The following is a 21,441-nucleotide window of genomic DNA, read 5'->3' as shown; positions in this document are numbered from 1 at the left end:
CCATAGATCCTGAGCCTCCCTCGAGAGCATTCTGGAATGCGTGCCCCCCTGCTTCCTGAGGTAAAACATTGTGGTTGTATTGTCCATCAACACTCTCATGACAGAGCCTCGTATGTGCAGCAAAAATGATTTTAGAGCCCAATGAACCACTCTTAGTTCCAGCACATTGATGTGAAGACTCGATTCGACTGGAGACCACTGACCTTGAACTTGGAGGGATCCCAGATGCACTCCCCACCCTGTTTGAGAAGCATCCGTCACAATTGTAGCTTGAAATTCCGGCTCCACTAATGGCACTCCTTGAATCAGATTGTCCAACAACTGCCACCATCGAAGAGCTTCCTGTGAGTCGCTGTTGACCACCACCTTGACGGACCATAATACGCAACTTTGAGCCCATAGGTCCGCCAGAAATTCTTGCACTGGCCTCATGAAGAGACGACAGTCCTTCACCAACGGAATACATGACGCTAGGGCTCCCAGCAGCGACATTTACTTTATGACGACAGTCTCGTTCCGACTCTCCACTCTGCCGGTTTCTGCTTGAGTTTCTGAATTCTCTCGACAGAAGGCTTCACCAGACCTGACTGAGTCTGGAATTCCGCGCCCAAAAACACCAAGCTCCTGGAGGAAGTCAGAAATGACTTTTCGAAGTTGACCGCAAAGCCCAATTGTTGCAACAGCTACATGGTAACGTTGAGACTTGCCTGTGTCACCGCCGGGGACGAGCCCCTTATCAGGCAGTCATCCAGGTAAGGGTAGAGTGATGACCTTCTCGTCAGAGCCACACCGCCACCGGAGCAAAACATTTCGTAAACGTCCTGGGAGACTATTTTAGACCAGAGCACTCGGAATTGGTAATGATTCTGACCCACCACAAACCGCAGGAATTTCCTGTGTCGTCGACGCATGGGTATGTGGAAATATGCGTCCTGCAAGTCCAACAATGCCAGAAATTCTCCTTGCTGCACGAATGGATGACCTGCTGAAGCGTGAGCATCTTGAACTTCAGGCGTTGCAGAGTCTTGTTCCGGGCCTGAAGTTCCATAATGGGTCGCCACTTGCCGTTGTTTTTTTTTTACCATGAAGTAACGGGAATAAACCCCCTGACCTCTCTTGGCCACTGGAACCAATCCTATGGGCCTCATTACGAGTCCGGCGGTAACCGCGGCGGTAAAACCGCCTGGTTACCGCTGGACTCGTATTACCATTCCGCCTCCGTGATTCCCGGAATTACCGGGGCATTACAACCCCGGTTTTCCGGGAATCACGGAGGCAGAATGGTGTAAATCCCCATTCCCATTGAGTCCTATGGGACTCAATGGGAATCGGGATCATGGAAACACTGGCAGCATCTCGTAATGCTGCTGGTGTTTCCTCGTCCGCCTGCATGCGGGAGGTGTTAAACCCGCCAGGTCAAACCTGGCGGGAACATCACCTCCCGCCTGCAGGGGTCGGGGTCAGGGGGTCCAGAAACAACGGTGGCGGCGGGTTTACCAGGGTCGTAATGAGGCCCTATATCCCCTTTCTGTAGCATAAGTACAACCTCCTGCTGTAAAATGTGAAGATGAGGTTGTACAGCATACACGAGGGGAATGGGAAATGGTGGGTCTTTGAATACCAGAGAGTGGCCCAGCCTCACCGTGTCTAGTGCCCAACGGTCCGATGAAATTTTCTCCCATTCGTTGACATGTAGGGCCACTCTGCATCCCAGGACATTTTCTCGAAGACTGTCATTGCTTTGATTTTGTTTGTTTGCCCATGGTGGAAGAGCGCTGTTCTCCTATCCTTCTGGATGCCTGCAAATCACGGCTTCTTCGTGTAGCCTGAACTGTCCGTCTGTATTCTTGTGAGGAGTATCCAGACCGGTTGTAGTTTCGGTCTCTGGATGCTGCAAATCGAGTGTTCCCCGAAGCTCCACGGAAGGGATGAAAGGGACGAAACGACCGCCTGCTCTGCAACGCTCCCAATGACCTCGCCGTATCAGAATCCTCTTTCATGCCTTTGAAGGCTTCATCTATCTTTTCCCCAAACAATTGTTCACCTTCACAAGACATGTCCAGTACCTTGTAATGAACCTCTGACCTAAAGTCTGTGCACTTTAGCCAGGCCTGCCTCCTTAGCACCACCCCATTATTTATCTGCTTGAACCCCGATTCCGCTAAATCTACAGCAATGTTAATGCTGTGATTTGATGCCTCCTCACCTTCACAAACCAGTAGCATGGCTGCCTTTCGGTGTTCTTCGGGTAGCTGTTCTAAAATGGGGGCCAGGCGATGCCACATTTCGCGGTCGTAGCGTGCCATAATCGCCAACGAGTTAGCAGCCTTAACTGTTGTCGCCCCCACTGTTAAAACCTTCTTTCCGAAGGCATCTTGCCTTCTAGCGTCGCTGTCAGGAGGTGTTGTACATTTGTACTGTGTTCTGGCTTTCCTGCTAGCCGCCGCTGACACCACTGATTCAAGGGTAGGTTGTGCAACCAACCACTTTGACATAGAGTCCGGGGCTATACATTTCTTCTCTAACCTGCCCTTAAATGCAGGCTCTGAAAATGGATGGCGCATGGTACGTAAGCCTTCTTGCCAAACATGGTCCAGGATCGGAACGTAGAAAACCGCCTTTCTTCTCTTTCCCATGTGGTCAAATAGGAAACATTCTTTCCTTTCTTCCTCTGGGGTCAGACCAAACTTGACACAGGCTTTTGCCATCATGGCATGAAATGCTCCAATGTCATCCGGGGGAGAAGGCTGCGCCGGACTCCTAAGAGCCTCTATTTCCCCATCAGACTCCCACGTCGGATCTCTTGATGGCGACGATGAAATGTCAGAGATGGAATCCCTAGGACCTTGGTCGGAATCAGAGTCCAGTAGCTCACCGTCCTCCGGGTGTGAACGAGGAGGTTCTGTGCTCATCGCGGAGGGGCACCTGTCACATCGACGACAGGTGTTACCGGAGGGGTACCCATGAGCGGCAGCCTTGCATCCAACTGACTTAATAAGGACTGCAGTTTAGATAACACCTGTAGAGACAGCACCGACTGCGGGTTCAACAGAGGAGACGCAGGTGGAACATTCTGTACTCCCGCCATCGTCGAAGGGCCAACGCACTGTAAGCCAAGGCATGTTGGGTTAACCAGAGGTTCTCGTTCCTCCATCGACGACACTGAAAGGACGGACTCCTGCTGTAATAAAGTGTCTGGCAGAATTGCGTCGTACGCCGATGGTTGCCAAGACCCTGGTTTGTTGACCGTCGACGACGAAAACCTGGGGCCCTCGTCGATCGCCGCCAATGGGGCCGATGACACCACTGTAGAGACAGACACTGCAGCTGGGAGTGAAGCCGTCGACGACGGGACTCCTGTCTCCGGCGCTGGCATTTGTGGCGCACATAATCAGGCGATCCCGCCTTTTTGAATCTGTGGACAGGTGCTTCACAGATTCTCTATTCGAGGGAGACCTATGATGGTGTCCTGATGAGGAGCTTTTCAAAGAGTCCTTTTTGTCCTTTTTGAAGAAGTAGAAGAAGAAGATTTCTCAGGCCTTCTGGACTGGTCAGATTGACCATGTTTAGACGAAGAAGGAGCCCCTTTCGTCAGATGTTTTCCCGAAGAGGAGTGACTCTTTTCTGTAGGCCGTGACTTCTTTGCTGGCAGTTCAGCCGACACCGACCGGCGAGGAACTGAGGGGGAAGGCCTCTCCGATGCTAGACTGGGCACCGATCCTACCTCAGATGGAGGGTAGGCCCCTTCGTTCAGCCATGATATCAGACGCCGATTGCGGTCCTTCAATGTTTTCTGCGAGAAACCCTTGTGAATGTCACATGTATCGGCGGAATGGTGAGGGTAGAGGCAATAGATGCAGACCATGTGCCCGTCCCCCTCATATACCTTTTTCATTCCGCATGTAGCGCAGGGCCGAAACAACGCTTTACCCGACATTGGAAAAGAAATTACTACAACCACAAAAGTGTAGAAAGCACAAGGTGATCCCGGACACTAAAGTGTTGAAGTTTTCCAAGGGAAAATGCTATTTAAAAAACACTGAGGGTTCCCAGCCTGACGACGGGGAATATTCTAAGCATGTGAATCCATGAAAGATCCAATGCTGGAGAAAGGTAAGTGCAACCTCCAGTGGTGGAGTGTGAGTGGAGGCGAGGGCAGAGGATAGACAGCAGCTGGGATGATAAGATGCGGGAGGTCAGGGCCCTGATGATGCATAAGGGCTCTGCACACCTGTCAAGCTACTGTATGATTAGAAGGGGAGGGAAGGAAGAGGTAAAGAGGAAGGTCTTGAGGCTTTTCTGGAACTTAAGGAGGTCCTGCTCAAGACGAAGAGGGAGGGGGAGGCTATTCCAAAGAAGGGAGCCCGCTGAGGAAAGCAATCGACCACCTGCTGTCTGTTTAGAAAACCGCTTTACACACAAGGAGTTGGTGCCAGAGGAACGTCGGTATCTAGAGGGGGAATATTTAGTCAGAAAGAGTTGCAGAAGGAGTGGTCCCTGGCCCCAAACAGCCTTGTGGATGATGCAGAGGGATTTGAATCTAATGCGTGCAGCGATCGGGAGCCAGTGAAGACTTTGTAGGGCAGGAGAGATGCGGTCCCTGAGCTTGAGGCCAAGGATAAGTCTCATTGAACCTATTCTGGATTAGCTGGAGGGGTCACAGAGTGAACAAAGGTAGAGGAGGCTATTGCAGTGGTCAAGCTAGAGAGAACCAGAGCCCGGGTAACATTGAGTCTCTGGGCGAAGGGGAGGAAAGGTAGAATTCCTTTCAGAAGGAAAATCTGAAAGTGGAACTTCTTGGCAATATCTTGAGTATGAGGGAGGAAGGAGAGAGAGGAGTTGAAGATGACTCCAAGGTTTCTAGCCTCCGTAGAGGGAGCAGGAGGAGAGTCCATAGAAGAAGGACAGATTGAAGGGAAGAAGTCGGGTGTCAGGGTCCCATTAGGGAGGATCACTGTTTTGCTGGCACTGAGGCAGAGATCATTAGAAGTACACCAGGCCTGGATGGCTGAGAGGTAGTCAGGGGTGATGGAGGAAGTAATAATTGGAACTTGTAGCATTTTTTCTGTTATAAAAATATTGTTTTATTTTTATTTCCATTACAAAAGGCATAGAGAGAGACAGGAAATGGGTTCATCCCAACCGGCAAGGAGTAATTTGCTTAACTGTAACTCTTGTTCTCTAGCATTGGTATCTTTCACAGATTCTGCCTTCAGGTTGGTAATCTGGGAATATTCAAAGCATGTGAATCGATGAAAGATTTAATACTGGGGAAGGAGTAAGCTGCTTACCTGAAACTCCTTTTCTCTAGCATTTGCATCTTTCATAGAAAGTATGAAAGATCCAATGCTGGAGAATGCTTGTTCCTAGATCTATCTCCATCTATTACACCTTTGACCACCATTTCATAATGCCAAAAGCTATCATTGCAAAAAAGTGACTTAGTGCCTGAGAGGTTAATGCATGGGACGACTGATTGCATGGTCTCAGGTTTAAGTACTCTGGTTTGAATGAAAATGCTCAAATTGGAAGATGATGCTGTTGGTTGAGGAGAAACGGGTACAAATGTTTATGTTTTTTTTACTGGTATGAACAAAATGTTTTATCTTCATTTCCATTATAAATGGCCCAAAGCGAGGGAGCGGCACCTTTGTTTAACCCAAATAACCCTGTTAGTTCTGAGATGTAGCTCATCTGTTACACCTTTGACCGCCATATCATCATGCAATATCCTTTAGCTCAGACCTTAGAGAAATGGGAAGGTTGCAGGTTCAAGTCCCCTTATTGGCATGAAAGTACTCAAACTCGTGCACTGGGGGAAAGCAGGTAATACCTTTACTGATATGAAAAAAATAGTTTTATCACAAATGGTTCAACGATAGAGACCGCAAATTTGTTTATCCCAACTGACATTGCTAGTTCCCAGATGCATCTTTATCGATTACACCTTTGACTGCCATGTCAAATAGCAAAAGGCTTTACTCTCTGATGAGAGACTCAGGAGCTCAGAGGTTAGCGCATAATTTCACCAGTCGCTAATTTGCAGGTTCAGACCCTTTGTTAGCATGAACATTGTCAAACTGATAGTTGGACTGGTTTTGGGAGATAATCTATATTTATGAAAGTGAACATGTGTGGGTGTGTGGCTTGGCGAAGCTTTGTTCCTTATACAATTCCACACTGTTTCCCCAAGCTGCACCAAATGTTGCATAGTTACCTGTTTCGACCCTCTGGACATTACTGGCTACATGACATTTGGACACCCCACGCCTTTTCCTGGATTTCAGCAAAATTCTAAATTTGTTTATGGGTTTGTGGCTTGGCAAAGCGCTATTCCTTATACAATTGCACACAGTTTCACCAATCTGCACCAAATTTTTCATAGTTACCTCTTCAGACCCTCTGGACATTACTGGCTACATAACATTTGTACACCCCACCTCTTTCACTGGATTTCAGCACCTTCACACATGAGACGGTTGCCTGAAATCGGCGAAACATCAATGTGATCGCAGAAGGACTGGTCCTCAACCCTAAATTGCATGGTTTCTAGGACATTTGTAGGTTCAAGACCCTTTATTAGTATTAACATTCTCAAAGTGGTAGGTGGACTGGCTTTGGGAGATAATAGGTTATAATTTTAATTATAATATAAATTATAATTTTAATTTGTAACTTCTTTTTCTGCTATATCAATATTGTTTTACCTTTCATTACAAATGTTGCAGAGAGCAGGACCAGCAAATGTGTTTACCCCACCCAACATTGCCAATTTACCAATGGCAAGGTTGGAGGTTCAGGTCCCGTTATTAGCATGAAAATACTCAAACTCATAGGTTGAGCTGTTCATTGGGAGGGAATAGGTGACATTGTATATTTTTTCCCTGGTAGAATCTTGCATGTAGCCCGATTGTGTATGGAAGCCATATTTTGCATTTGGTCTAATAGTGTAAGGTAGCCTTACCCTGCTTTTAGCCCATTTGTGTTAGTCAGCCATATCTTGCAGTTAGCCTAATTGTGTAAGGTAGCCTTACCTTGCTTTTAGCCCATTTGTGTAAGTCGCCATATCTCACATTTAGCTTAACTTCAGCCATATCTTGCATGTAGCTTAATTGTGTAAGGTACGTTGCCTTGCTTTTAGCCAATTTGTGTTAATCAGCCATATCTTGCATTTAGCCCCGATTATGCAAGGTACATAGATGCAACCCAGGATGTAGACGTTGTTTTTACAGCTAGCCCATTTCTTCTCTCACACACCGTACCTTTGCAACTTAGTGTAGGGCACAGGCTCACTCCACACATCCCACACTCACATATAACACAAACACTATTGCACATCACCTCTGCCATAAGAATGAAGCTACTTTTAACTAAATAATTCGAACTGTAGCTTCCCACCTAACTGTCTATCTTCTTATACACAATCCTCCACCTTTATTTCATAGTATACTCCTGCTTCACGAAAACACGCTCCATTTAGACATGGCTGACTTGCAGGGTCTTGGCCACCCGTGCATATCTTTAATGGCTGATATTCACACACGCCTAATAGCACCCCCCAATTTCTCCAAAATATTTTGACTCCGGTCCCTCCGAGGGCACTCAACCAAAAACACGTTGGGACCATAATTATGGTGAAAGTCACTATAACAAATGACAACATTAATTAATATAAAACATTATTTTATCTTTATTTCCTTTAAAATGACCAAGAGAAAGAGTCCAGCAAATGTGTTTACCCCAACCAACATTGCTAGTTCCCAGATGCATCTTCATTCATTACACGACCAAAACTGTCCGAATGCAAAAAGCTCTTACATCAGAAGGATGCTCTGTGGCTCAGAGGTTAGAGCACTGGTATATCAATGGCAAGATTGCAGGATCAAGCTCCTTCATTGGCATGAAAATACCCAAACTGGTGGGTTGAGCTGTAAATTGGGAGGGAATTGGCAAATTTAGTATTCTTTTTCCTTTTCTTCTATTACAAATGGCTCAAAAGGAAAACCCAAAAAATCGAACACTGAAACAAATACCCTCTAGCAATTATGCACAGACGTGAGTCATTCAGACACCATTTATACTTTTGCGGAGAGTTTATTGCATCATTTTATATAAAATTCATTGTCAATCTGTGCCAATCTCTGAAAAAAAACATTACAATAGTGATCTGGAGCGACAACTACTACAACGGCTCATGAATATCTAATGCAAAACTCTCAGTCATTCCTCTCTTACACACTTCACATAGATGTCATTCATACACAACAACAAGTAGCAAACATTAACTGTGATATGGATGAATTGCCAGTTCTATTATAAATTGGGTCTCAAACCAAGACCCGGTATGTCATAAATTGATGAGCATCACTTACACACGTCTTCTAAATGTGACCTATAATGTACACAAAGTAACTTATACTCGAAATGCCACTGTTGTCAATGGTCATGACCTAACCACCCAAAAACCGATGGAAATATGTGCGTGTTTCGTATCATCGACTCGAGTTTCGGCTGTATTGGTCCACAAACAAACAAATGGACTAGCCTCATCAGGACGAAATGCAAAAGTGTTGACAGGGAAGCATTGTTGTAACCAAAATGAACAAAAAATAAACTAATTTGTTAAACACAGCTGATAACGTGCAAAAAATGTCAATTAAAACAGTTCCAGACAAAACATTCTTCAAACATTGTTTACAGTACCAGTGCAATTCATGAAAAGCAGGCATGGGGCTAGTGCAATAAACCCATCCCCAGTATAACCGGGGGTTGGGGGGGGATCAATAACCAAACAAAGGGGCATAAAATGCTTGTGACATGTAGTATACCCTTGTCAGCATGCCAAATAACTAATGTAAACTCACCAGTCTCGCAAATGACGTTCAAGACGGTTAGAGTGGAGCCAAACAGCAGCAATCTGAAAAGCTGTCATCTCTGAGCCTTTAAGCCTCACAAGTACACCAGTTGTTGTGCAAGCCTACCTACCTGGACCCAGAATCCTGGGTGTACCAGTTGGCTGCACCACCGCAGAGTAATGATGGGTGCTGACTCGCTATTCAATAACGAAGCTTACTCTTGGCCGCACAGCGCACCAGTAGACAAAGGGGAATAAAAACATTAATGTGATTGCTCACATGATCAAGAGCACACCACTGGCGGTGGATAGACCAAACCCTGCTAGACCACAGTGAACTTACCTAAATGGTACCACGTGTTGGTGCATTCCCCAAGCTATGGGATGCAGCAAGGTAAGGAAACTAGAAAGCAGCTGTCGTGTACTAGACAACAGGCCCATAGGCGGCCATGTTGAAAATGCTGCACCCAAAGAGTACAAAGGCTACTACTTCAACAGTGCTGTCCACTGCAGTTCATCATTCAGACCGTTGCTGTGAGTCTGTAAATGATGTATACAGCATTGTTCTAATTTGTGCAATCGGCTTGCACTGGAAAAATTAAATCGATCGACATTTCTTTGATCAATGATGGTCCATTTTAAATCATCAGCGGAATGCTGGGCGTCCATAAAATGTTGAACAAGGGATGCTGTCTGATTCTGAGTGCGGATGCGAAATCTATGTTCGTTAATTTGGGTCACTGCTTTCCTTATGGTCATCCTGATATATAGCAGATTGCAGGGGCACCTAATACCATAAATGACATTGCTGCTGTGACAGTTCGTAAACTTGGGCAATTCTCATACGAAGTCATGATGTACAAAGCTGGTTGTCCTCGAGGTGAATTGGCATAGACTACAATTGCCACAGGGGTGGTGCCCCACTAGTGCTGTCTTTTTATGTCCCCAGGCTGCTTGCAGTGTATTTTGTCTCAAGGAAGAGGTCTGTGGTAGGAGTCTGGAATGTACTAGACTGTACTAGACTGTCCTGCACATTCTGGCCACGTTTCAAACTGACCAGATGGGGTCCAATGGTGCAGCCGGTGCTCATCACCAGGTTCCAATGTTTTTGATCAGCTGTTTTATTTTAGCTGTGTGTCTTGAAAAAGTGGTGACACATACAATACGCTGATGTTCTGCCATTCTAACCTGGGGAGTTAGTAATGAATCTCTGTCTGTGAAGCTTGCCCTTTTCGACGCTTGTTTGACGGACTTCCTGTCAAACAAGCCGTCAAATAACGTTGTGATGTTAATCTGTCTGCAAGGGTTTGAGAATGATAAGCATAGTCATTAACAAAGGTACTATTCCGCTGGATCCGTAGGAGTTGCCCTTATGGTAGATTGTCCTTGAGGGATTGTGGGTGTTGACTGGTATCCAATAACAAAGTGTTTCTATCAGTTTCTTTCCGAAACAGGGTGATGTTAATTTTACCTCCTTGGTGTCCGAAGTTTAAATCTAAAAAAGGAAGCACATTCTGATAGACATGTCTCGAGAACACTAGATTGGAATCAGACTGATTGAGCCAATCCGTAAACAGACTCAAACTTTCCATCTGGCCACGCTAGATAAAGAAAACATCATATATATGTTGTGTTATGTGATGTTACTTGGGATTTATATAGCGCCTTATCTATCATTGGTATGACCTCAAATCGCTGGTAGGTTGAACGCCCTTGGGAACCGCAGTTCAAGTCAGTAGAGAGAGAGAGTGTGGTATGGTGCGTGGGCGCACCGGATATGTGAGCAGCTGGTGTGGTTGTTGCATGATAGCTGCTTCTTAGTGGTAGGTGGTGCTGAGGAAATCAGTTGGATGTGTTCAGTCTGGAGGGTGGACACTCAGACTGAGTTCTGGCTGTGTTAGGCCTGAGGAGACGCCTAAGCTAGCCGGAATGTGCTCAGCTAGCTGTGTTTTATTAGGATGATGAGGTGTTCGTAGGGTCATGTTAGTATGAGAACAGCTAGGCCGAATGTGTCATAGCATAGCTGTGTTCTAGTTGAATGATGGTGTATAGGAGAGAGTACGTGTAGTAATGTGATATGGTGGTTTATCAGTGGAGCGCTTGCAGCCAGGCATAAGAACAGGACACGGGACGTACATGGCAGCATACGTATATAAAGCGACAGGATGGATAGAGTAACATGGGGATACATGTACATAGCAGTAATTCCATCCGCTTCATCCGTTCCATGCGCTTCATCAGTTCCATCCGCTTCATCTATTCCATCCACTTACATTCGTTCCATCTACTTACATCCGTTCCATCCACGTATGTCCGTTCCATCCACTTCGTTCCCTCCATCCCCTTCGTACATTCCATCCCCTTTGTGCGTTCCATCCCCTTCATGCGTTCCATCCCCTTTGTGCGTTCCATCCACCTCATCAGTTCCATCCACTTCATCCACTCTATCCACTCTGTCCACTCCATCTGCTCCATCCACTCTGTCCACACCGTCTGCGCCATCCACTCCGTCTGCTCCATCCACTCTGTCCACTCCGTCTGCGTCACACACTCTGTCCACTCTGTCTGCTCCGTCCACTCTGTCCACTACATCTGCTCCATCCACTCTGATGCCTCCAATGTAGTACCTGTTGTGCACAAGGGTTGTTATTCCAAATGAACCGCTCTTAAAAATAAGCCATGTAAATGTTTGCCACAAAGGGTGCAAACGCAGCACCCATCGCTACTCCATGTTTCTGTACAAACAACTCATCATTGAATTAAAGAAAAATGTTACTGAGAGCTATATACAATAGTTCAAGTATAAAACCTAATGGAACCGTGTGTGGGGCTGGACAATTATTCAACTTACCCTGACTTGTGGTAAGAGCTGCGTCTTGTGGAATTTTGATGTACAAGGCTGTGATGTCTAGTGAAACCTAGAGATCAGTTATGCTGTCAAAGTTAAGGCCATCAAAGACATTTATGGCTGCCATGGTGTCTTTTAAGAAGGAGGGAGCTTTCTCTGCAAAATCGTGCAGGAAATGTTTTAAATATTTCCCAATGGGTTCCAGAATGGACCCGCACAGGGAAACAATGTGTCTGCCCGGTGGGATCAAGACAATTTATTGAACCTTAGGAAGGGCATACAGAGACGGAGTCCGGCAGTCACACCAGAAAATTAGCCTCTTCAAGGGTTAGGAATCCAAATCCTGTTACCCTATCGCACAGGGCCTGGATTTGTGTACTCAATTCCGTCGTGGGGTCAGATCTCATTTTGACATAATGGTTGGGGTTGTTTATCAGGTTCAGCACCATCTTGATGCATTGTTCCTTGTTCATCATGACAATGCCTCTGCCTTTGTCCGCGCGCTTATTAATGATGTCTCTGTTCGTGGACAATGTTTAGTGCTTCCCTTTCTTCCCGGGTCCGAATGCTTGACCATTAAAGTCGGGAGTTCCTGAAATACCGTATGCTCAAAGGTTTAAACATTCAGGCGGGATATCATTGTTCCTAGGTGTAAATTTGGATTTGGGTCTAAAATTGGTGTTCGATTTGTCTACCCTGTCCTCTTTGTCCATAAAGAAGGGTGTGGGTCTTACTGATTGAAAACATTTCCTGAACTCTAACTCCAATGCGTTGGCAGATGTAGTTTGAGTCGGTACAACACCAAGGCCCTTAGTTAGAATGCTTTTCTCTGCCTCTGAGAGTACGTGATCCAATAGAATAAAGATGGGCGGCACTAGCGCGGATATCCCTGTTGTCTGGTATTGAATGTTTGTAGTCGACCTAGATAATGATTGTTCATGTGCCGCCCTGGGCAGCGTCTGCGTCCCTGTCTGCCTCCTAAAAAACCAGCACGCCCTGATGATGATGAAAAGGAACCTGATGAAATCTAAGGTTGGTTTTTATGCATCAAAATCTAAGGTTGGTTGTGATGCATTGAGTCATCGCCTGATGAATTGCTGGTATCTGAGAATGTTGCCCATCTGTTATTATGTTGGTGTTTCAAAAACCCACAGGAGTATAAATTCAGTGGTTCTACCCTGTCCTATTTGTCCATAAAAAAGGCCCTGTGCCTTACTGATGAAGACAATTGTCTCAACTCTAACCCCAATGTGTTGGCAGATGTAGTTCGAATCGTACTAAACCAAGACCCTTAGGTAGAATGCTTGCCTCTGCTTGTGAGAGTATGTGATCCGATAGATTAAAGATGGGAGGTACTAGCGCAGATATCCCCGTTGTTGGGTATTGAATGTTTGCAGTCAACCTACATATTGATTGTTCATGTGCCATCCTGGGCAGCGTCCACGTCCCTGTCTGCGTCTTAAAAAACCAGCCCACCCTGATGATGATTAAGAGGAACCTGGTGAGATTGAAGGTTGGTTTTGATGCATCGAGTCATCGCCTGATGAATTGCTGGTATGTGAGAATGTTGCCCAACTCTTATTATGTTGGTGATTCAAAACCCACGGGAGTATACATTCTGTGGTTTGTAATCTGCCGCTAGACACGTTCTTTCACAAAGTTGCTAATGTCACTTTTAAGTTTGTTGGATTTCTTAGTCAAATTGAAATGCCTAAAGTCCTTAAATTCTTTATTGACTGTATTGAGTTTCTCACAAGCTTCGGTAATAAGGGTATTGGAAAACGCAGCATGCTTGTTTACCACAACCAGTATTGCTAGTCCCCAAGTGCATCTTCATCCAGTGCACCATTGAACGCCATGCCATAATGCAAAAAGCTATACTTTTAGAAATACCATTTGTTGGCTCAGAGGTTAGGCATGGCTTTACCAAAAGCAAAGTTTCACATTTAAATCCACTTGTTGGTATAAAATGTTTAAGCTTACAGGCTTGCATCGGAAATAAATAGGTAAGACTTGTAATGTTTTTTATTGTTATAATAAAAGTATTGATTTATCTTTATTTCAAGCAAGTCGAAATGGCTCAAAGAGAGTGACCATCCCATTTGTTTATGTCCGGCATTGCTAGTTCCCATATGTATCTTCATCCATTACACCTTTAACTGCCATGTCATAATGCAAAAGGCTACGCTTCTAGCAAGGAGACCATGTGGCTCAGAGGTTAGGACATGTGTTTACCAATGAGAAACTTGCAGTGTCACGTTCCCTTGTTAGCATGAAAATACTCAAACTGGCATGTTGATCTGTGTTGAGGAAATAAGAAACAATTTTTAGTATTTTACTGTTTTACAAATATTTGTGTTATCTTTACTTCCATTAAAAATAGCTCAAAGAGAGAGACCTGTACCTTTGTTTGTCCGAAACCGTCATTGCCAGTTCCCTGATGTGTCTTCATCAATTACACCTTTGACTTCCATGCCATAATGCAAAAAGCTATACCTTCAGAAGGAAGACCTATTGGCTAAGAGGTTAGTGCATTGGTTTACAGATGGCAAGCTTGTATGGTCACGTACCTCCTTTGCTCCTTTGGCATGACAATATTCAAACTGGTAGGTTAAGCTGTTCCTTTGTCAGGAAAAAGGTACAAATGTTAGTATTTTTTACCATTATGGAAACATTTATTTTATCTTTATTTCTTTCACAAATGGCTCAAAGAGGAAGAGCAGCATGTTTGTTTATTCCAACCAACATTGCTTGTTCCCAGGTGCATCGTCATTCGTTACGCCTTTGACCGCCATGTCATAATGCAAAAAGCTATGCATTCCTAAAGTAAAACACAGTGGCTCAGAGAGCATACCTTCAGCAATGGCAGGATTGTAGATTCAAGACTATTCTTTTTCATGAAAATGCCCAAACTTGTAGGTTAAGCTCTGTTTTGAGTGGGAATTAGTAACATTTTACATTTGTAACTTTTCTTACAGTTATTAAATATTGTGTTATCTTTATTTCCATTACAAATGGATCAGCGAGAGGGACCGAAACTTTGTTTGTCCAAACCGACATAGCTAGTAATCCCCGATTTATCTTTAGCCATTACATCTTTGAAAGCTCTGTCATTTGTATTTTGTATTTTTGTATTTTATTTGAGTTTTGTGCATAGAATCAAACTGTACAATAGGTAAGAATTAACAACAGTAAACTCCCATATTAACCAGAGTGAAGTAGGTAAGACTTGAGAGAATCACGGAACAAAGAATACACTGTGATAGAACAAAGGGGAAGGGCATTCCAATGCAGGAGGGCCAGCATAAAGAATAAAATCATGATTGCGCACAGGTGGTGCGAGGGACAAAGGATAAATTGAGAGCAAGAACATAGCGTACGAGTGGGTATATAGAATGAAACCAGAGAAGAGAGATAATCAGGCACAAGACCATACAGAGATTTCAGACTAGACATATAAAGTTACATTTTAGACGAGACTGGAAAGAAAGCCAGCTAAGTGTAGAAAGTATAGAGGAAATAGAGTCATGAGGGGCTAGAAGAAAAAATAAGCGAATAGAGGCATTGAAAATAGATTTAAGAGGTGCAAGACAAGCAAGAGGGAGGCCAAAAAGGGCAGAAGAACAGTAAAAAAGACAAGAAAAGATTAGCGAAGCTATCAAGAGCTTGGTGGCATCAAAGGTTAGGAATGGACAAGCTTTCCGGATATTATATAAATGAAAGTGACAAGCACATGCAGATAAGGAGATGTGATGCTTAAAGGACAGCTCAGAGTCAAAATAAAGTCCTAGGTTACGAGCTGTAAGAGAAATAGATAATTCGGAAGGAGGAAATGAAACAAGGGAAGGGGAGAAAGGAGGTGGAATAGTGTTATCTGTGAGGAAAAGTACCTCGGTTTTAGCAGCATTAAGAGCCAAAAAATTAGCCAACATCCAAGATTAGATGGCCAGGTGACCCGTGGAAAATTTAGTGTGAATATCAGTAGAGAATGATGAAAAAGAAAGAAAAAGCTGGGTGCCATCAGCGTAAACGTGGTGGGTGAGACCAGAAGAGGAGATAACTTCAGCCAAGGGGGAAGTACAGAGAGGGGAAAGAAAGGGGCCAAGGACTGAGCCTTGAGGGACACCGTGAATAAGTCGAAGTATGTCGATGAGTCCCCTGGCCAAGAAACTGAGAATGTCCTTTGGGACAAGTATAATTTAAACCAGGAAAGAACCGATCCAGTAAAGCCAGAGAAAGAAAGGGAAGCCAACAGAAGAGAGTGGTCAACAGTGTCGGAAGCAGCGGATAAATCAAGGAGAATAAGTAAAGATGAGTGTTTAGAGTAACAAGCAGAAAATAGAGAATCTCGAACAGAAAGATGGCCAGTTTCGGTAAAGTGAAAGGAGCAAAACCCAGACTGAAGGCAAGGAAGCATAGCATTATCAGAGATGAACGTGGAGACTTGAGAGTAAACAACACGCTAAAGTATTTTAGAAAGATAATGCAGCAAGGAAAAAGGTCGAAAATTAGAAGTTGAAGGAGGATCAGCAGAAGGTTTCTACAAGATGGGAATAACTGAGGCATGCGTAAATGAGGATGGAAATGTAGGAGATCGAAGACAGATAATAAAGAAGGAGGTAAGCTAGGAAACAAGAGAGGGATAGATTTTAGGAATAAGCACTGAGGGTGTAGGATCAGAAGGGGAAGAAGTAGGGTGGGCTTGGGTCAACAGAAGAGAGATTTCCTTATTGGTGATTAGAGTGAAACAGGAGATAGTTTCTTTAGGGCATGAGGTAGGAAGCCTCATAAATGTCTGGGGAGCAGAGGACCCAATGACTGAGCAAAGAGAGGCAACTTTTGAAGAAAGGAATAGTGCAAAATCAGTAGCTGATAGCATGGAATTGATAGAGCGATCAGCATTGGGGGGGGAGAAAGCGAGAGAGGATTTGGAAAAGACGCCTAGGATTAGTTGATTGAGTATACAGGAGATCAGAAAAATTGGAACATTTAGCAGAGAGAAGGGAATCACCATAGAGAGCATGGTAAGAGGAGTAAGAATTGAAAATCCAATCAGTTTTATACTTGATCCAGCGCCGCTCAAGGCAGCGGAGAGCATGGTGCATGGCGCGAAGTTGAGGGAAAAACCAAGGTTGCAGAGGGCTGAAAAGCAAAAGCCCGATAAAGAATATCAAGTGAGGAACAATAAGAGGAGGAGAGAACAGATGTAGCATCATCTGCAATCAAAGTAGCAAAAGATGAGTGAGAGGGAAGAGCAGAAATACAAGAAGAAACAAAGAGAGGAATATCAGAATTGCACAAGTCACACCGAAGAAAAGATGAAGAGGCAGGAGAAGGAGCAACAATAGCAGGGAACGTTGGGAAGATTGAGACAGAAAGGAGATGATGATCCTTAAGACAGACCGCTAGTGAAGATACAAAAGAGGTAGAAACGGGAGAGGTAAAGATGAGATCTAAACAGGAGCCAGATGTATGAGACTGCGGGGTAAGAAGAGGAGTAAGAAAGTAAGAGTTTCGAACAAACGAATAGTAGAATTAGTAGAAGAGAGATGGAGATTAAAATCTCCCAGGAGTCTGAAGGGTGCAACACAAGAAAGGATTGGGGAAAGAAGCGTATCAATGTCTTCACAAAATGGACCAATTGGACGGGGTGGGCGATAGATAAGTAAAAAATACAAAAAGCTATGCTTGCCTAAGGGAGACCCAGTGGGTCAGAGGTTAGCACATTGGTTCATCAATGGCAAGTTTGCAGGTTAATGTCCTCTTGTTTGTATGAAAAGTCAGAAACTCGTAGGTTGACCTGTGTTACGGGGAAATGAGTACAATGTGTAAATGATATTTTATTTACTGTTATAAAAATATCGTTTTTTCTTTACTTCTATTACAAATCGCTCAGAGAGAGAGACCAGGAAATGGGCATGTCCCAACAAGCATTACTAGTTCCTTTTATATGCTGATCAAGGGTGGGAATATCCACTAACGTTTTGTGGATTTAAGGGCCGTTTTTGACAGCATTCCAAGATCAAGACTATGGCAAGCACTAGCATGTTAAAAAGTCCAGCCTCCTCTGCTCAAAGCAATATGGAGCTCTATGAGGATACATAAGATAGGGTAAGATAGGGATTGTGGGGGGGGGGGAGTTCAAAATCATTCCTGGATAGTAAGGAAGTAAGGCAAGGCTGTATTCTGCCGCCCCCCTCCTATTCAGTTGGTTTTTTGATGGGGTGCTCTGTGGATTTCCAAATAATACATCCGACACCCCATTCCTTGGGGAAGAGAAGATCAGGATTTTGTTCTTCAACAATGATGTAGTTATTATGTATCAAGCCCAATCTGGCCTTCTAAAACTAACAGAGCATTCTACTCAGTTCTGTAAGAAACAGGGCCAGGAAATCAACACAAAAAAAGCAAAGGTCATGAGATGTAGCAAACTACACCGGCTCCGATCACAAATTGACATCATAATCTCTTGAACTGAATATGCAAAAAGAAAAGGTAAATAAAATTTGTTGTGTGAGAACTTGTAGCGACCACTCTTAACCCTCTTAACCTCTTGATCACTCTTAACCCACCAGCTCATCCACCGGAGTTGGAAAATGTTAACAATCAAAGTAATTGTGATGGGAAGGTGAGTCGCGCTCAAGCTACAAGAAGAGTCATTCAGTTGTCCCAATACGAATGTTTCCACAAGCAAGAGTTTCATCAATGAAGATATTTATTCAGAAAGTTGGTCAGCCAACACGTGTTTCGACCCGCGGGTCGTTCTCAAGGCCTGAATACTTGTTCTTAAGGGATTTAACGCAATTTGCTGGGATTTGGCCCCTTTATTCTCTGCTGCTCTGATTTTCGGGAATATACTTCTTACTAGCCATTGATGTCAGGCTGCAATAACACAGGGTTATATTTCGTAAACCCATGATCAGGCAGTCACGCATTTACGTGGATTTGACCTACCATTTTCTTGGGAACACAAATACTAATCTGCTTTCAGTAATTGGGTTTACAGGAACGAGTATTCAGGCCTTAAGAAAGACCCGCTGGTCGAAACACGTGTCGGCTGTCCAACTTTCTGAATAAATATCTTCATTGATGAATCTCTTGCTTGTGGAAACATTCATATTGGGACAATACGTACTGGCCACTGAATGACTCTTCTTGTAGCTTGAGCGCAAGAATGAATTAGGGAAATGAAGGCATGTTTCCACACGCAAGGCCCTCATTTGGTTTTTAGATCTGATATAGTCACAAATGTACATTCTTATTTCATGTCAGAAGTGCCATGAGCACTGAAGGGATGTGGGAAATGTCTCCTCTAGCCTCATGAGAGGATTTATTTTCACCTCAGTCATTGCCTAGTAACTTGCCTGTAAAAGTCATGTAGTAGTTAACATTACCCTCACATGGGTTATCTGAGACTGCACACGCAATCAGCTCTGTCAGTTAATATGACGTCAGGGGCGTATGTCACACACCAGTCTGGTGTCTGCTTCCACTAACAGAGGACATTTATGCTGGAATGAATGTAGCACTTACCCATGGTGGAAGTTGCAGGTGTCCTGGTGTTTAACATCAGCATATTGCAAAGTTGCTCCTCGATCTTAATCAATTTTTTTCTATCTGAGTGCTTGGGTGAGAAACATGCTTGGATTTCTTACTTCCTTAAGAGGAGAATTTTTGTTGAGTTCAAATATCTTCTTCCTAGGAGGACAGTGTTTGTCAACAACGACCTGCTGTTTATACTGGCATTGGCAATGGGGTTTTGTTATCTCTTCCCCTTGCCTTCCCTAGTTCGACTCTGGGGACATGCGCTTATAAAGGGGTCTATTAACATTTCCTTTCACCTCCTTTTGTGTATTCGTTATGAACCCTCTGCCAGATACTCTGTCATTTCTACAGTTATATTTCTTTCAGTATATCCTTCCCCATGTATTTCAGCCCAGCTGGGTTGTGGGGTAAATGTTCCTAACATTTGCTTGTTAGTAGTATTATAGTCCAGTATCACAGGGTCACATACACATTCTGTGGTGTACCACATAGTTCACTCACAAACGTGTGAGGTGGGACTTTGCAAGTCATCTTTAAACTTCCATAAGAGGAAGCTCCAGTCTTGACATATAATGACTAATCACTATCATGAGTTGGGGGTGGAGGGGGTAGATATTATTCAAGACCTAGAAGCGAGAATTATCCCCCTCACTCCCTGTTTAGAGTTGATGGCCGCTCTTTTCTTCAACTGTGATATGTTGAGGTAGAGGAAGGTAGTGCAAAGGTGATACTAAGTTAACACGTTTCACATTCGTCTGATCTCAGCATCGTTAGTGTCAGGAGGGTTATTTCCCATTGCTTCAGATGAACAAGTTACTTCTTACCTTGTAACGTTCTTTCGATGGGATGTTCTTCCGATGTATTCCTTATCTTTGATAGATCATCGCCCAGCTTGCTGGCCTCTGACTTTTTTTTTCAGTGGAGGGCGCTGCGCGTCGACATCCCTCGAGCCGATGTCCCTCGACGGCCTCTGTATCGGCGCCAACATCATCATGCGTATAAATAGACTCACGCAGCATCCGTTGCTCAGTTCCGTTTTGACGTTAACAGTTGTTTTACATGAATTGGTTATTGACCTTGAAGGAGCGTAGGCTGCAACCACAAGAGAAGTATTACTGCGGGGATGGATGGGAGGGGCGATAAAAAATACGTCGGAGGAACATCCCATCGAAAGAACGTTACAAGGTAAGAAGTAACTTGTTCTTCGAAGGGATTGTGTCCTCCGACGTATTCCTTATCTTTGATAGACTCCCATAGCAGTGGTGTGTAATTGGAGGTGGGAGTAAAATGCCATGTTTCCTTTTAGGAATGAGCCAAATGTAATACGGCTTTGCCAAACCTAGTCTCTTGACTAGAGGAGGAATCCAGGTTGTAAAATCTTGTGAAAGTATGTGCGGACGACCATGTGGCAGCCGCACATATGTCTCGAACCGGAACCCCTCTTTGGAGGGCCGAGGAGGCTGCGATACCCCTGGTTGAATGAGCCCTAAGATTTTGAGGAGGCTTTCCCTGCTAGTTTGTAACATTCCAGGATGGCCAAAATAATCCATGTGGAAATGGTTTGTTTTGTTATCGGTAGTCCTAATTTGTGCCCTGAGTAACCTACGAACAGTTGGTCTGCTTGCCTAATCCTAGGAAGTCTGCTGATGTAAAAGCTTAAAGCCCGTTTTGGGTCCAGCCTATGTAGCCTTTCTTCCTCTTTCCCGGGATGGGGAGGCGGATAGAATGAAGGTAAGGTAATTTTCTGAGTGATGTGGAATTCAGAAACCATCTTTGGGAGGAAATTAGGCTTCACCTGTAGGACAACTTTGTCTTTATGAAAAATTGTATGAGGGGGTTTACAAGATAGAGCTTGTAATTCGCCTGTAATTCGCTCACCCTTCTAGCAGATGTTAAAGCCACTAATAGGACAGTTTTAAGCGTGAGAAATCTTAGCGAACAAGAGTGGAGTGGTTCGAAAGGAGTACCCATCAGGAAATTTAAGACTAAATTTAAGTCCCATAAAGGAACCTGGAAAGGTCTTGGAGGGTAGACATTAGTTAATCCCTTTAGAAATTGTATTACTAAGGGTAATTTGAAATACGAAGGCTCCTCTGCAGTGCGCTTGAAGATCGATAGCACTGTGAGATAGCCCTTGATAGTGCCAACTTGAAGGCCTGAATTTGCCAAGTAGAGTAGAAAGGATAACACCGTT

The sequence above is a fragment of the Ambystoma mexicanum genome, chromosome 7p (assembly GCF_040938575.1).
Source record: "Ambystoma mexicanum isolate Mex_15411 chromosome 7p, UKY_AmexF1_1, whole genome shotgun sequence".
Lineage (NCBI taxonomy): Eukaryota > Metazoa > Chordata > Amphibia > Caudata > Ambystomatidae > Ambystoma > Ambystoma mexicanum.
The sequence above is the reverse complement of the archived record's forward strand: the minus strand, read 5'-3'. Positions refer to the sequence as shown.